The sequence below is a fragment of the Garra rufa genome, unplaced genomic scaffold (genome assembly GCF_049309525.1).
Source record: "Garra rufa unplaced genomic scaffold, GarRuf1.0 hap1_unplaced_002, whole genome shotgun sequence".
NCBI classification, from domain to species: Eukaryota; Metazoa; Chordata; class Actinopteri; order Cypriniformes; family Cyprinidae; genus Garra; species Garra rufa.
In genome coordinates this window covers 13,162,119-13,180,218 of record NW_027394277.1, presented here as the reverse complement: position 1 = coordinate 13,180,218, position 18,100 = coordinate 13,162,119, and the positions used below count along the sequence as shown (strand labels likewise).

Below are 18,100 nucleotides of genomic sequence, written 5' to 3'. Positions count from 1 at the left end.
CTCCTGTGTGGCAGGCGAGAATGGATGATGGAAGAGACTTTTTAACTTTTACTCCTCCCATTTGGAGTGAGGGGGAGATGAAAATCTTATCGGCACCCTAGATTACCCTTTGTGAGTATAGTGGTTTACCACAGGGAGCGCACATGCTCAAGCGCATGGGCACACAACTCGAGTTTCTCTTCATAGACGCATAAATCTTTCGCCTTTTACTAAAGATTTCCGTGGAGGGGAACCTTTCCGAGTGACCTGTATTTTTGGGTGCTCTGCTCACAGCAGAGCTGCACTGCAGTTTCAATAGCAGACTAAATCTGACCACACACCAATGTGCATTGGAGCAGAGCGTGCTTTCTCGTGCACCGTGTTTGCAGCCTTTGCGCTTCCTGTGTCGCAACTTCACGTTTTTTTTCAGCCAGCATGGAAAGACGGCACTCTCATGACATGATGGGATCCAAACCTTGGGCTTCAGCTACTTTGGCCCTGTCAGTGACTTATGTACTTCCAGCATTCTTTTCTGCTCACAACAGAGCTGTATTGGAGTGTCAAGAGTAAAACTGGCCACCAGCCAATGGGCGGTGGAACGAAGCGCGCCTCACCACGTTCTGTACTTGCGGCCTTTGCGCTTTCTGCGTCGCAGCTCCAGATTTCTTTAGCCCGCATGGAAAGACAGCACTCTCTCGTACATGACGGGATACAAACAAAGATGGCTTCAGCTCCTTTTGCCCTATCAGTGACTTGTGCATTTCAAGCATTCTTTTCAGATGGCTAAAAGCTGGAGTCTGGAACTTGCGTTGGTGGTATAGTGGTGAGCATAGCTGCCTTCCAAGCAGTTGACCCAGGTTCGATTCCCGGCCAACGCATTTGTTTTGGCTCTGGCTGACGTTGAAGCAGAACTCCTTCTGTGACCTCTGTCAGCACCAAAATCTTTTGGATGAGTCGTTCAGCAGCAGCAAAGAGCTGGGTCTCCCCGTCGGGGAATCGAACCCCGGTCTTCCGCGTGACAGGTGGAGATACTGTCCACTATACTAACGAGGAGCTGTATCCGCTGTTCTTCGCCCCAGCCGACTTGACTTCACCGACATCAGCATAAGGAGCCACTACTCCATGAAAAAAACAAATCAACCTGCCTTGATCTTATTGAGTCTCCCAATATCTTGAATGCTACACATTACAGGGGGTCCTCATTTGGACCACTTTACTATTATTACTATTTTTTTTTTACTTTTCATAATGGGAACATGAAAAAAAGGATGGGAAATCATGTGGCAGTAACATCGCATTTACGTGGATCATATCGCCCACTGCTAGAATTCTACCACTGAACCACCAATGCTCGGAATAGAGGGAGAACGTTTGGAATTAAAGGGATAGTTCACCCAAAAATGAAAATTTGATGTTTATCTGCTTACCCCCAATGCATTCAAGATGTAGGTGACTTAGTTTCCTCAGAAGAATACAAACGAAGATTTTTTACGAAAACCGGTGCTGTCTGCCAGCCTTATCATGGGTGTGGATGGGCACCAGACCTTTAAAAGTAAACAAAAACATGCACAGACAAATCTAAATTACACCCTGCGACCCCACGAAACGATCGGTTTTTGAGAGAAACTGAACAGTATTTATATCATTTTTTACCTTTGTTACAACGCCACGTCCATCTCTCCTTAGTAAGCGTTCGGCATCAGTCACGTCACATGAGCACGCGCTCTGTGGTAGAATAGGCAAACGCCGGAAGCGATCTGTCGCATGTATACGACACTCATTGTTTACACAGAGCACAGAGATTGTGGGTATAGCGGCTATTCAAAATGGTAAATACTTGCGCTTATCCTGATTGTTTAAACCGATTTAAAGCTAAAAGATTACATTAGTTTGCGCAAACTCATCCGGGACTTTTCACTGATTTCCCCTTACGGCGTTTGCATATTCTACGCTAGAGCGCGTGCTCATGTGACGTGACTAATGCCAAACTCGTGCACATTACAGATGGACGTGGCTGTGTATCAAAGGTAAAAAATGATATAAATACTGTTCAGTTTCTCTCAAAAACCGATCGTTTCGTGTCTTAAGACATCAATGTATCGTCACGAGTCGCAGGGTGTAATTTGGATTTGTCTGTGCATGTTTTTGTTTACTTTTAAAGGTCTGGTGCCCATCCACACCCATGATAAGGCTGGCAGACAGCACCGGTTTTCATTAAAAATCTTTGTTTGTATTCTTCTGAGGAAACTAAGTCACCTACATCTTGGATGCATTGGGGGTAAGCAGATAAACATCAAATTTTCATTTTTGGGTGAACTATCCCTTTAACACCGCATTTACGAGTATATTGCCCACTGCTAAACTTCGTCAACCTATAGATAAAGTGAACAAGTTTTATAGGCATTTGACGAATATAGACGGACTAATGAGTTTCTGACCAGATTCGGCAGGGAACGGGGGTTGGTCGGTATGTAAAGGTTAAGAGTAATAAAATGGCCTAAAAAACATGTAAAACATTTAAAACTCTATAATACATTTAAATGATTGTAATAAATAAAGCGGTAAAACACATCTTTCTAAAAGCCAGCATATTATATAAATATTGAATAAAAGGCAAAAGCTTACAGCACCTGGTATTCCCAGGCGGTCTCCCATCCAAGTACTAACCAGGCCCGACGCTGCTTAGCTTCCGAGATCAGACGAGATCGGGCGCTCTCAGCGCGGTATGGCCATAAGAGAGGGCTGCTCCAAAATGTGGGCTATTTAAAGATCAGCCTCCGTAAAAGCCAGCATATTATATAAATAGTGAAGAAAAGGCAAATGCTTACAGCACCTGGTATTCCCAGGCGGTCTCCCATCCAAGTACTAACCAGGCCCGACGCTGCTTAGCTTCCGAGATCAGACGAGATCGGGCGCTCTCAGCGCGGTATGGCCATAAGTGAGGGCTGCTCCAAAAAGTGGGCTATTTAAAGAGCAGCCTCCGTAAAAGCCAGCATATTATATAAATAGTGAAGAAAAGGCAAAAGCTTACAGCACCTGGTATTCCCAGGCGGTCTCCCATAAAAGTGTAACAATCGGCCTTATCAGCCGAGTTACAAGACTAAAATGGGGTCAGATTTAACTGTGAGAGATGACTAGTGGTTAAAAGAATGAGACATAAAAGAAAATTGGGTTAAATAGATTTGGTGTATTTACAAGGTTCACATAAAAGACTTTAAAACAACACGATAAAACTAGGTCAACTCTGTTAAAAGAATACAGTTCATTTGTCCATACCCTAAAAACAGGTAAACTCTGTTAAAAGAATACAGTTCATTTGTCCATACCCTAAAAACAGTCCAAGAATCCCAGTGTGTTGATAAGTCCAATGTGAGTGTCCACCATTGTGTATATGCAATCCACAGAAAGTGTAATCCAAAGTTTGCAGGTGGTGAATGGAAAGTTGAGCTCTAAAATTAGCAACTCCTCAATCCAACAGTTTGGTGACTGTCCTTTGTTTGTCATGCTGCTCTCTTATACAGTTGTACTTCCTGCTTCCTGTCATGTGTCTAGTCACATGACAGGCCAACCATCCATTTATTAAAGACACATACACTTAAAATGTTAAGAGTAATAAAATGGCCTAAAAAACATGTAAAACACTTAAAACTCTATAATACATTTAAATGATTGTAATAAATAGAGCGGTAAAACACGTCTTTCTAAAAGCCAGCATATTATATAAATAGTGAAGAAAAGGCAAAAGCTTACAGCACCTGGTATTCCCAGGCGGTCTCCCATCCAAGTACTAACCAGGCCCGACGCTGCTTAGCTTCCGAGATCAGACGAGATCGGGCGCTCTCAGCGCGGTATGGCCATAAGCGAGGGCTGCTCCAAAATGTGGGCTATTTAAAGATCAGCCTCCGTAAAAGCCAGCATATTATATAAATTGTGAAGAAAAGGCAAAAGCTTACAGCACCTGGTATTCCCAGGCGGTCTCCCATCCAAGTACTAACTAGCCCCGACGCTGCTTAGCTTCCGAGATCAGACGAGATTTTTTTTTTTTTTTTATTCAAAAATATACAATTACATATTATTACATCAATACATTCATACTATTATTATTCATACTTACAAATGCCCACATACAAACCAACAAAAACAGTTTAAGAAAACAAAAACAAAAATAAAAACATTAAAAAACTTTTAAAAGCAATTAGGCAGTGTTAGATCAAAACTGGTACATGTCTTAGTAATGAAAGGATTATCATCAACAATGCACTTATTAAAAATCCCCATTTGTCCTGTCATATTAAAATAATCATACAGGATCTTTATAGTATTAGTTAAAGTGCCCCTATTATGCCATTTTAAAGGTAGTTAATATTGTTGTAATAGTCTCTTAAAACAGGTTTACATGTATGCAAGTTCAAAAAACACTTTAGTTTTCTCCAAAATTAGATTTATTTTTACCCCGTTTCTAAATGATTCGTAAACGACTCGTGTGAAGCAGTTCGAAGAATCAGTCTCTCTAAACCCCTCCTTTCCGTGAGCCCTCACTGCTGTGATTGGTCAGATGGTGCAGTCCTTTTGGATTGGTCTACCGCTACAGCGCAAAACGAAACGCCCATTGGCATAACTGAATGACAGCTGCGGAGACCTGTTAATGCATAGAAAAGATAGCCTCGATTTTACCCTATCAATTCGAGCCGGAGTCTGACGATGAAACGGTTGAAGTGTCACATCAACAAGAAACTGTTTTGCAAGCACGACTGGAGCAGGACGTTTCCAGGAAGCGAACCGGGCACACCACTACGCTGTGAACTTCAACACTGTACAATCCATAACACTGCGTTAAGCCATCGTTTATCATTACTTAAACTAATAAGGCAGACAGACAGTCAAGCTGCATCAATCACAATTTTTAGACTACATTGCACGCACAGCTGAACAACAGAACTACAGAAACGCAAGTTAGCTGGTTACCAAGACATGTGCGGGGTTGTTACACACCATAACGTACACAAAGACTTATTTTGAACGATCGCTAGAAAATACAATTATTAATCATACTTACAGGTAGAAGTTCAGAGGAGCAAGCCGGTCCAAATAAACTGGGCACTGATCCATTTTTTAAAACCAAGCGTTTGGTGAATCCCGCGTTGTAACGTTACTCCCCAAGATTGGAAAAGCAGTCATCAGTAAAATGACGCGAACACAACACAAGATTGGAATTGTACTGCTGAGGTGTTGTTGAAAAAATTAATGTTAACCACTCATTCTTGGTAGTTTCATCTTTCGGAAGGGCATGCGTCTTCTTGACATGATGTAACGTTAATCCGCGTGAAAATGGTAGGCCTACTGTTTGTGGGCGGGCAAGTTGTTCGCGAAATTGAACGTGGGCGGACATTACGCAAATGTGTTGCTCGTGACGTGTGGCCGTTACAGAAAAAAGATTCGAATTGCTGACGACTCGTTTAGGCGAATGTGAGCCGACTCTTTTTTTTGTTAGACAAAAACTTTATTTATAGTGCACTTTCGGCGTCACAACTTTGCAGATAGTTTATGTTCACATACAGCTACATGACACACTACATGAAATATCATATTTGAATATGAGGCATAATAGGGGCACTTTAACTTATGCTTAAATAATACACATACTGATAAATCTTTTTTCTCTTTTTTCATTAGGTTCCGTCTAGACCATATTACATGTCTTGCAACAGATAACCATAAATTAAGAGCATACTTATTACTTGCTTTTCCATTGAAACCAAATAGTAATAAAGTTTCCCATCCATCTTGTATTATACTTTGATCACCTATAAACTTTCCCACCATCTTTTTTAACTTCCTCATAAAACATTCTAATTTCTTACATATAAAAAACATATGCAGTATTCCTTCATCTTCCTCATAACATACTTTGCATACCGCATCTTTTGCTTTCCCAATTTCACGCAGATCTTTCAAGATGGCGCCGTTGTGTGTGGCTTGCCGTCGGACGCCTGGTCCAGTCCTTAGTTTGTTTGTTTTATGCTGTTTGATCTTTTATCTAACACAATGCGCTTCCTCAATATTGATATATGACAGACTAACTCTTTTAAGTTTGCAAACTAGTACGAATGATCTGATATATCAAGCGCGAAACGGCTCATCTCACTCACCTCCGTTTCTGACGTCCATACCTGGCTACCTGCGCCACTGGCCGTGTTCTCTACCGGTGAGGAGGCGTAGGAGAAAACGCGGAAGACGGGGTGGCTTTGCCGTTAAGTTGAAGCATTTCCTGGCTCAACAACAACAACGAGAGTCACGTCGATCCTTTCTGGGTTTCCGTGTGAAGGGCTTGGTCGGCGATTTCTTCATTCGCTGGCGCTCTCTGGACCCAGTGTATCAATGGAATAAGAACACTTCAGTGACTATGGCTGAAGCTGCTCCGCTACCTGCCTACGGCTCGCCTCGTTTTCACCACGCTGGAGTTTGTGTGAGTAATCGTCAACGTTTTCTCGGATTTGGAATTTGGAGTCGACTGAAAATCCACCTGGTCTAAGGATGGCGTTGCTAAATGCCAGATCAGTGGTAAATAAGACTGTTATTATTAATGACTTCTTCTCCTCGCGGGATCTTGATTTTTTATTTATTACTGAAATCTGGCTTCCAAATGGGGACTTAAGTCCGTTTTCTGATCTTTTGCCACAAAACTGTTTGTTTTTTAATTCACCACGTACAACAGGCCGTGGTGGAGGACTGATTTCTATTTTTAAAGACAGATTTTCTTGCAGCCAAACTATGTTTCATGCTTATCAGAGTTTTGAACTGCAGCTGTTTACATTTGATCTGAATGGTCCACTACTGGTTGCTTTGATTTATCGTCCTCCTAAGCACAATTTACATTTTTTAAACGAGTTTGCAGACTTCTTGGGGGAATTTCTACCCAAATTTGATAAACTGTTAATCCTTGGTGATTTCAACATTCATGTGTGTTGCACAACGGACTCATTATCTAAAGAATTTTCTAATCTGATAAATGCCTTTGATTTCAATCAGTATGTTAATGTCCCGACTCATCGGTCGGGACATACTCTTGATCTTGTGCTTTCTTATGGCATTTCACTTTATGAGCTTGAAGTAACTGAAAACGGGTTTTCTGACCATAAAACTGTTATGTTTTCTGTTCCCTGGGTACCAACTTGTGCTAAAGCCACTAAATGTGTCCGTAAATCTAGAATAATTACTCCATCTACTAGCAAATCTTTTTCATTAGCTTTCTGTGATGCTGTTCAAACAGTTGACATAAGTCAGTGTGATCTGAGTCCAGATGAGCTCCTACTTAAATTTAACTCCACTTCTTTGATTATCTTGGATTCAATTGCGCCTGTAAAGACTTTAAAACTCAAACCTAGATCTGAGCCCTGGATTAACGATAACGTTCGTGCCTTGAGGCAAATCTGTAGACAGGCGGAGCGAAAGTGGAAAAAGGACCGGCTCCAGATTTCGCTGGAATTATTAAGAGATTCATTATCTAATTATCAGAAGGCATTGAAAAAACCAAAATCAAGGTATTTTGCAGACATTATCAATAATAATTTCCATAGGCCCAAAACCCTTTTTACTGTTTTTAACTCTGTTGTCAACCCAACGGTCTCAAAGTACCCTGCTGTTTCAAAAACAATGTGTGAGGATTTTCGGATATTTTTTGTTGACAAGATTAATTCTATCAGACGGGGGATATCTCACCCTGATTCTGATCCGTCCATCTACTCTGTTTGTTGTGCAGAGTTTAGTCAATTCAAACCTATTTCTTTTGAATATCTTCAAGAAATAGTATGCCAGCTTAAGCCGTCAGGCTCTGCCGTTGATATCTTGCCTCCTTTTTTCCTGAAACAAGTTCTTGATGCAGTAGGTCCATATCTTGTGACTTTGATTAACCAATGTTTTGAAACTAGTTATGTACCTGACGTGTTAAAGCATGCTACAGTATATCCTTTGCTCACGAGACACAATTTAGACCCTACTGTTTTAGAGAACTATAGACCAATTTCAAATTTGTCTTTTATTACAAAGATCCTCAAGAAAATAGTGCTTCTACAATTGCAGAGTTTTTTAGATGAAAATAAGATATTTGAGGTCTTTCAATCAGGTTTTCGAAAATTCCACTCTACAGAGACTGCACTCCTGAAAGTTTTAAATGATATTCTACTTACTGGCGACTCTGGAAACCACTCTGTGCTTGTGCTCCTAGATTTGAGTGCTGCGTTTGACACTGTTGACCATGCAGTCCTTCTTACTCGCCTGGAGCACTGCGCAGGCATAACAGGAAGCGCTCTTGAATGGTTCAATTCATATCTTTTAAATAGACGTTTTAATGTTAATATGGGTGAACACTCATCTGAGTCAGCTCCTCTAGCATGTGGTGTACCTCAGGGTTCCATCTTAGCTCCAATTCTTTTTTCTTTGTATATGCTGCCATTGGGTTCTATCTTTAGGAAGCATGGTCTGTCATTTCACTGCTATGCAGATGACACTCAAATATATTTGCTAGGGCTGTGAATCTTTGGGTAGACAGCGAATCGATTCGATTCACGATTCAGAGGTTTTTGATTCGATTCAAAAACGATTTTTGCAAATCAGAACGATTCAATTCGATTCGATTAACAATGAAATTTGATTCGATTCGATTATTAACGATTCTATTCTGTAAATCTTAGTATACATCTGTATCTGAGCAAATAAAATCATTTTTTGGGAAATTCATGACCATTCAATAGATTTAATAACTTGATTCAGGACTTCAGTTCAATAGCTCAACTTCTTAGGACTCAAAATACATTAAGGCAAGTAAACCCAGAAAAATAATACTACTTCTACATATTCAATGCACCATAAGTGCTTTTATAATAGTAGTAGCCTAAACATTGCACACATTTCCTGAACATTTAGGAAATACAGCAAAGTGTGTACATACAGCAAAGAAAGTGCATAAATACAGCAAAGAAAGTGTGTACATACAGCAAAGAAAGTGTATAAATACAGCAAAGAAAGTGTGTAAATACAGCAAAGACACTGTATTTGTACACTTCTCACGTCTGACCCTGAAATACTTATGCTTTAGGTGCAGGTATGTCTATATTAATGGCATGACGTCTGCGGAGATTCGTTGTATTTCCAAAGTATTTTAACTCAGATTTACAATGTCTGCAAACTGCAACGGACTTGTCAATCTTTCCATTTACTTTGTGAAAACCGAAGTAATCCCAAACCTTTGATCTCATGTTGGCTGGTGCCTTGCAAATTTCTCCTTCTTCGTTGCCCTCCATTGTGCACTGCTGCTTTTATTCAGATGACAACAAACAGGCGCGAATTGAAGATTAGTGACGTAATCCACTGCGCCACTGCAGTGAGGGCGCACTTTACGTCGCAGACGCAACTAATTTAAGATTTATTTTTATTTTTTTAAATTATCCATCGTATATTCGTTATATAATCGCGATTCATTCGATTTTAAAATATTAAATCGATTATTGACTGAAACAAACGATTCACGATTCAAAAATCCATGTTTCAAGATCGATGCATATGCACCGGCAGGATTTGTAATCGATGCATCGAGAAAATGAATGAATCGTTACACCCCTAATATTTGCCCTTAAAAAAGAGTTCCAATGGCTTAGAAGCACTCATGACTTGTTTGGCTGATGTGAAAGCCTGGCTATCTTTAAATTTTCTTAATTTTAATGAGAGTAAAACTGAGATAATAGTATTCGGTCCTTCAGACTCTGTTAGTACACCAACAATACATTTTGGTGAGTTATCTTCCTCTGTAAAACCTTGGGTTAAAAATTTAGGGGTTATCTTTGATGATAAGCTGAAATTTGACAAACACATCAATGCAGTGGTCAGATCGTGTTTCTTTCAGCTTAGATTACTAGCTAAAGTTAAACCCATTTTGACGAGAAAAAATTTTGAACAATTGATCCATGCTTTCATTACGACGAGACTGGATTACTGTAACTCACTATATTTTGGGATTAGCCAGTCAGCTTTATCCCGGTTACAAATGGTTCAAAATGCAGCCGCTAGACTTTTAACTAGGACTAAAAAACGGGAGCACATTACACCAGTTTTACGTTCTCTGCACTCGTTGCCTGTGCGGTATCGAGTGAATTTTAAAATGATTCTTTTGGTGTTTAAATCATTAAACGGTCTGGCCCCTCCGTATCTCTCGGAATTACTTACTGAGTATCGTCCGGTTCTGTCTCTCCGGTCATCTAACCAGAAACTGCTATGTATCCCAAAGTCAAAGCTGAGGTGCAGAGGAGACCGGGCTTTTTCAGTAGCTGCCCCCAGATTATGGAATGCTTTACCTCTGTGTATTCGCTCTGTTTCATCCTTATCTGTTTTTAAAACTATGCTAAAAACGCATCTTTTTGAGTTAGCATATACTTAGTGAGGAAGTTGTATTGAAATGTTTGTTTTATTATGATGTTTTTATTGCTTATTTGTATTGTGCAATTGTCTATTACAAATATGTGCAGCACATTGGCAACCTCGGTTGGGATAAATGGTGCTATATAAATAAATTTGACATTGACATTGACATTGACATTAAACAATCTCATTTCATTTAATATACAATTGTGTCTTAATAGAAAATCAAAATTTTCTAACACAGGACTTCCTTACATTTTTCCATATTTCTCTCACATCCAACAAATTAAACAATTTTCCCCAGTATTCATTTGCTCTGGGCTTAACAAAAACATCATTACAAAAAAGCAAATAAAATGTTTTTATAACACATGCATCAAAGTTGACATTCTCTTCTTTTATTCTTAAAAACACCTCAATTGTATCATTTTTATTTTCCTTTTCATTTCTCTCAATTTTATCTATCCATTCTACTGGAATTGCTGCTTTTATTTTCTCATAATTGATTTTAATATCTTTCCTATCCTTTATCTCTTCTTTCTCCTCAAGCGTGTCTATAATAGCTTGTAGAGGCAAAAACCCTGGTTTAAAAAAACTTACTTCTCACTGTTCTCAGGTCAAATATTTATATAAGATTAAAAGGCGATTAATTTCGATTAATTAATTACAAAGCCTCTAATTAATTAGATAAAAAATTTTAATCGAGTCCCGGCCCTTGTTTTAACATTCATTTATATTAAATTTAGTGATTCCTCTGCATACCACTAGAGTGAGTCTGAGTACCACTAGTGGTACTTGTACCACGCTTTGAGAACCACTGGTCTATACTGTACTTGAAGAAACTTTTTTGATTTTAAAATTCAGAATTCAGTTGTTTTCTGTCTTACTTAGACGCTGTGACAAAGTGCAGCCGAGCCACTGCAAGTGAGGTCGAAACCTGCATCAAAACGTGCCTTCGTAATGCCAGAGACCGAGATGGGGGACGGCAAGGACGGGCCAGAATTGCAGTGGAAAAACGCACTGGTGCCCTTGAAGGAAATCATTTTTAATTTACATTTTCTAATTAGTTCTGTAGTTCTTGGTGGCAATTACTGTTTTGAATTGCTTTGTATTGGTGTTTTAAGTAAAATTTCTGTATTATTATTACTATTACTACTATTATTAATTGCTGTAAATAAATCATTTGAAAAACATGACCTTCAATTTATTACTGCTACTTTAAAGAAGTGCAATTGCACTGCATATGCATTAATAGTTATTTGATGGTATTCTGCAGATATGGCCCTGAACAGGTTTTTGGGAAAGTTGGGTATTCTGTGAGCAACTGGAGCCAATAGATTTGCATTACTCTGTAGGACCAAACTAACTTTTAACTTTTGTTAACAAATGACACACGGGGCATACTGTTGGCCTACATACTGTGCCTCACAACATGCCTACTGTGCCCACACTTGCCCTACTGTGCCCACACCCAGCCCACAGCATTCTCACACTATCCCCACAGTGCCCACACTCAGCCCACAGCATTCTCACACTATCCCCACAGTGCCCAGGCCCAGACCCAGCCCACAGCATGCCCACACTATCCCCACAGTGCCCACACCCAGCCCACACTATCCCCACAGTGCCCAGACCCATCCCACAGCATGCCCACACTATCCCCACAGTGCCCACACCCAGCCCACAGCATTCTCACACTATCCCCACAGTGCCCACACCCAGCCCACAGCATGCCCACAGTGCCCACACCCAGCCCACAGCATTCTCACACTATCCCCACAGTGCCCACACCCAGCGCACAGCATGCCCACACTATCCCCACAGTGCCCACACCCAGCGCACAGCATTCTCACACTATCCCCACAGTGCCCAGACCCAGCCCACAGCATTCTCACACTATCCCCACAGTGCCCACACCCAGCCCACAGCATGCCCACACTATCCCCACAGTGCCCACACCCAGCCCACAGCATGCCCACACTATCCCCACAGTGCCCAGACCCAGCCCACAGCATGCCCACACTATCACCACAGTGCCCACACCCAGCCCACAGCATTCTCACACTATCCCACAGTGCCCACACCCAGCCCACAGCATTCTCACACTATCCCCACAGTGCCCACACCCAGCCCACAGCATGCCCACACTATCCCCACAGTGCCCACACCCAGCGCACAGCATGCCCACACTATCCCCACAGTGCCCACACCCAGCGCACAGCATTCTCACACTATCCCCACAGTGCCCACACCCAGCCCACAGCATGCCCACACTATCCCCACAGTGCCCAGACCCAGCCCACAGCATGCCCACACTATCCCCACAGTGCCCACACCCAGCCCACAGCATTCTCACACTATCCCCACAGTGCCCACACCCAGCCCACAGCATGCCCACAGTGCCCACACCCAGCCCACAGCATTCTCACACTATCCCCACAGTGCCCACACCCAGCGCACAGCATGCCCACACTATCCCCACAGTGCCCAGACCCAGCCCACAGCATGCCCACACTATCACCACAGTGCCCACACCCAGCCCACAGCATTCTCACACTATCCCACTGTGCCCACACCCAGCCCACAGCATTCTCACACTATCCCCACAGTGCCCACACCCAGCCCACAGCATGCCCACACTATCCCCACAGTGCCCACACCCAGCGCACAGCATGCCCACACTATCCCCACAGTGCCCACACCCAGCGCACAGCATTCTCACACTATCCCCACAGTGCCCACACCCAGCGCACAGCATGCCCACACTATCCCCACAGTGCCCAGACCCAGCCCACAGCATGCCCACACTATCCCCACAGTGCCCACACCCAGCCCACAGCATTCTCACACTATCCCCACAGTGCCCACACCCAGCCCACAGCATGCCCACACTATCCCCACAGTGCCCACACCCAGCGCACAGCATGCCCACACTATCCCCACAGTGCCCACACCCAGCGCACAGCATGCCCACACTATCCCCACAGTGCCCACACTCAGCGCACAGCATTCTCACACTATCCCCACAGTGCCCACACCCAGCCCACAGCATTCTCACACTATCCCCACAGTGCCCACACCCAGCCCACAGCATGCCCACACTATCCCCACAGTGCCCACACCCAGCCCACAGCATTCTCACACTATCCCCACAGTGCCCACAGCATGCCCACTCTTTATGGGCCCACAATCGGCCCCATTGGGGGCCCAATCTGCTTTGTGTGGGCCAGCCCACACTTAACCCACACTTTTGGGCTGTCCCACTCTGGCCCCACATGGGCCCAATAGTGTGGGGCCCACACGTGCCCCGCATTTCACGCCGGTATCGGGGCCCACAGCGGGCTGCCCACATGGGCTAGATTTTTTGCCCACAGTGGGCCCACGCGGGCCCCGAACGGGCATGTTTGCTGGGAATTGGCATAGTTGTCAGGCGTTAAAAATAAATAGCCCTAACCAGGTATTGAAATAATAATAACCTATAATAAGAATAAATAATAAGTGATTTAGAGCTATCTACTTTTTTCTTTATTGTGAATCGCTTAACCTAAATAACTTTATATATGCTATTTGGCATATATTTAGCAAATATTGTGAACTACAATTATGCCAATAAAGTTTTGACTTTATGATTGTATTAATGCCCGTGTGTGACCATACGATTTACAAATGGAACGTGAATGATTCACTCGACAATGAAACACTATATAGGTTATAATTAGACTAAAAATGAATATATGCCATATAGTATAATCAAAGCTTTCATGGCATGTCAGCATTTATCATTTAGATTCGGAATGTTAAGAGATCGAAATTAAGGGGGACATACTGAATATAAACGAATAATAAATTTATTACAGAAAAAAAGAGAATCAATTAATGGATAAGACTTAAGGATGCATAAAATGTTTCTTGCAGGGCTATTTAATTTGAAGTACTTATATGTAATAAATTCTTGATAAACTTTTGAATGCTGTCTACATCGCGCACAGACATTCGCATATACAGCATTGCCTATTGTTAATATATAACTTAATATTGCATTACTTTCTATAACAATTAATATAAACATTTCTTAACTCAAAATAAAAAATATTAATAAACCTGTCTCTGATAATCCTGGGTTATTGTCACGCAGGTTTGTTTATGCATTAAACATAAGGATGTCGTTACCTCGACAAAATGATCTTGTGGCCTCGACCTAATATGACGTTCCCAGGAATTAATATCTCGTGGCAATGACAAAAAGTAATATGATGTTCCCACGAATTCACATGTGTGGCCACGACAAACATAAGTGAACCGAATGTGTCCCCTCCAGGTTACCGTACCTTTTAGTTTTCAGCCTGCTCCAGTCCAGTGCGTTACATGACTGCCCCCTACTGATCATGTCTTTCCTGTGTCAGAGCATTTTCTAGGATCCTTCGCAATACACCGGCGTCACGCGAGACCACTTTACTTCCCGCGCGCATTTTAAATGGCCAGATCTGTAACTTAGAAAAATGTTACTATGAATTTTTGACAAATTAAAGTTATTACAACTACATTTTATGGCACCATAACAAATTGTAGCAGGTTATTAGTGAGATCTTCAGTTATTTTTACAGTATAAAGCTGGATCTTCTCCACCAAAATACCTAATTGTCAATACAAACATTACTGCATTTTAAAAACAGTTTTCTTTTTGCTGTCTTTTAGGTCAACACTACAGGGTGGGCCATTTATATGGATACACCTTGATAAAATGGGAATGGTTGGTGATATTGACGTCCTGTTTGTGGCACATTAGTATATGTGAGGGGGCAAACTTTTCAAGATACGTTAAAACCAAGCACACCATTGTTTTTCTTGTGAAATTCCCAATAAGTCTGATGTGTCACATGACCCTCTTCCTTTTGAAAAAAACAAAAGTTGGATCCAAGATGGCCAAACTTTTAAAATGGCCACCATGGTCACCACCCATCTTGAAAAGTTTGCCCCCTCACATATACTAATGTGCCACAAACAGGACGTTAATATCGCCAACCATTCCCATTTTATTAAGGTATATCCATATAAATGGCCCACCCTGTATAGAAGGCCTACAGTGGTGATTTGCCTGTCCCTTCAACACTTAACCCTCAAGCTCATTATGCTGGATTTGACCCACACAATTTGCCACTGATCTGTCACATGAACATCTCTGATGACAAACCACTTGTTGACTCTGTCTTTGGGAAAGTGCAGGCTGGGAGCATCTTGTCCTACCACCATCCTCTACCAACACCTGGTGGTATCATTACACATACAGATGCCCCTCCCTTTCCTCAACTGCCACCAGAAGACTGCCACATACCACCTGCAGTTTGCCACCTTGTGCCAACTAGCCAGGAACAGCTGCACCTCTCATCACTGGGTGTAACCTGGCCACAGTCTCACCTCATCGAAGCATCAACAAGAGGCCAGAGTGCAGCACCTGAGTGGCATGTCTTGAGAAAGGAGAGAGTGACCGCTTCCCAGTATGCCATGTGAGAGATGGGCGAACAGCGGAAAACCTGGCAGAAAGGATTATCCGGGGTGTAAGACAGACACAACAAATGAAGAGAGGGCTGGACATGGAGACTGGAGCATTAAAGGACTATGCAACTTTGAAAAATCTGAACTTGACTAAATGTGGACTAGTTATTCACCCCGACGCTCCCTGGCTCGGAGCCTCACCGGATGGGTCTGTGTATGATAGCCTGGAGAGACCTTGCTTTGGTCTTGTTGAAGTTAAGTGTCCCAATGTGCAGAGCTACGTAGACTGCAGATACCTCACAATGGAGCATGGCAAACACCAGCTAAAGCATAGCCATGCTTACTATTGGCAGGTCCAGGGGCAACTCCTAATCACCGGCATGCAGTGGTGCGCCTTTGTTGTGTGTGCCATTGATGATATGTTTGTGTAGCGGATCTACAGAGATGATGTTGTGTTAGACAGTATTAAGCTGAGGTGCGATTTGTTTTTCTTTTACATTTACCTACCCAAGTTCTTGTCTTTGAACTAGGGTAAAATTGTAATTTTTCTGTCATAGTTCTGGTTAGTTTTAGTTATGTACTCATTACCTCTGGTTCTGACCTGATTTAATCCTGTTTTACAACATTGTTATTTTAGTTCAGAGTTCTACCTTGTTAATATGTTAATGATGTAATTTGTTACTTGGGTTTCCATTTACACATACACTCAACAACAAACATACTGATATACTGATACATTCACATGATTAACTTTACATTTCTTTAAATAACACAATCTCTTGAGCTGTATCTGTGTGATGATTGTGATGACACAGTATAGCAGTATGTTCAAAGGTTTTTTTAATGATGCTTGGGTTTAACATGTCTTCATGTCTGTCGGTCTATATACATTGAAATACTGATGTGACTTTGTTTTAACAAATAAATAAAGAGGTAACCTAAAAAGATAATATGTGAATGTTATTTATAAAATATAGTTTTACAAGACAAATTGCTTACTCAATAACTTAAAACACATAAGATGATGATTTACAAATGTATTCATGTTGTTAGATTTTTTACATAACTATACACAAGATGTTTGATTATGAAATTTACTATTTACAAATGATTATGGTGACAATTCTTTTTACTACGAAAAATGACACAAACAACATAGAACTGTAACAATCTATTTACAATGGCAAATTAGGATTTAGTGGCCCAGGCTTAAACAAGCGGCTCATTTTGGTTGTTGACCAAAATGCAGGCAACAGCAAAAAACTGATTGATGCTACCAGTGAGCGAAAGGGGAATGACTGTACTGAACAGTTTGTGTTCCTTCACCCTCCGAATGATTCGCTCGATGTGAACTCTGAGCCTCGCCCAGGGCTAGATCCACTGCTGCTGGCTCAGTGGTGTAGCAGTAATCGTGGTCATGGCAGTCAACCTCCATCACTGGCTCCTCATCATCAGGGAGATCAGGGGTGTTTGGTCCCTCGGTCCGGTCCCAAACACTAGGACGAGTGGCAGGCAGAGAGTAGCTGTTCCACTCAAACAGGACCGGAACAGCCCCCTTCTTCAGAAGTCTGCGTCCGCCTGGTGTAGTGTGCTCGATCAGATCAGCAGGTGAAAAATGACGACTGCAGACTCTTGTATGAACTGTGATCTTGAAGCAGTCTCGTCGTATATTAATTACCCACTTCTTCTGTAACTCACCATCTTTCGGAAAGGTGTGCAAACTTAAAAAAGAGTTACACCTTGACGATGCTGTGCATTGTGGTACACAGCAGTGGTAGCTAGCTGTGCTGTCCTCTCTCTTTTGGAAGGAAAACTTAGTCCTCTTGGATGTAATCTTGTACACACACGCGCGTGTATACAATTTAAAGTTAAACACAATGAAAAACAAGATAACTGAAGTAGTTGTAACAATTGCCAAATGCAAAGGAAGAACACAGGCAAGCTTCAGCAGGACCGGAAAAAGGTGTGCACTCTAAAATTCTTTCGAAAATACGTCACGTGGCTCCGTGCATAGAGCCCATTTGTAGACATCCTGGCAGCTTACAATTAATTCGAGGTGAGGTGATTACATGCAACTTAAAGTTATCTCTGTTATAAAAATCCACCAGCCCAGTGTTTATAAATAATTTTAGCAGTTTTTTATGAGTGAGGTTGAGTTAGCATTACTGTGGTGAGGGAAGCATTGCTCTGGATTAGCTTCTGTGTTTGGCGTGCTTAA

The 18,100-nt window shown here is 41.9% G+C and overlaps 1 protein-coding gene and 4 non-coding genes across 5 annotated transcripts in view; 1 reads left to right on the top strand and 4 right to left on the bottom strand.

The window, feature by feature from the left end:
• LOC141305375 (uncharacterized) overlaps positions 1-18,100 on the bottom strand; it is a 566,500-nt gene that overhangs the window by 473,014 nt on the left and 75,386 nt on the right. The gene's annotated exons all lie outside the window — the stretch shown is intronic.
• On the top strand, positions 165-280 carry LOC141307974 (U5 spliceosomal RNA). Its single transcript, XR_012346897.1, has one exon. It is a non-coding gene; the product is annotated as a U5 spliceosomal RNA (small nuclear RNA).
• LOC141306545 (5S ribosomal RNA) lies at positions 2,598-2,716 on the bottom strand. The gene has a single exon (XR_012345503.1). It is a non-coding gene; the product is annotated as a 5S ribosomal RNA (ribosomal RNA).
• LOC141306673 (5S ribosomal RNA) lies at positions 2,801-2,919 on the bottom strand. Its single transcript, XR_012345631.1, has one exon. It is a non-coding gene; the product is annotated as a 5S ribosomal RNA (ribosomal RNA).
• LOC141308089 (5S ribosomal RNA) lies at positions 3,723-3,841 on the bottom strand. The gene has a single exon (XR_012347013.1). It is a non-coding gene; the product is annotated as a 5S ribosomal RNA (ribosomal RNA).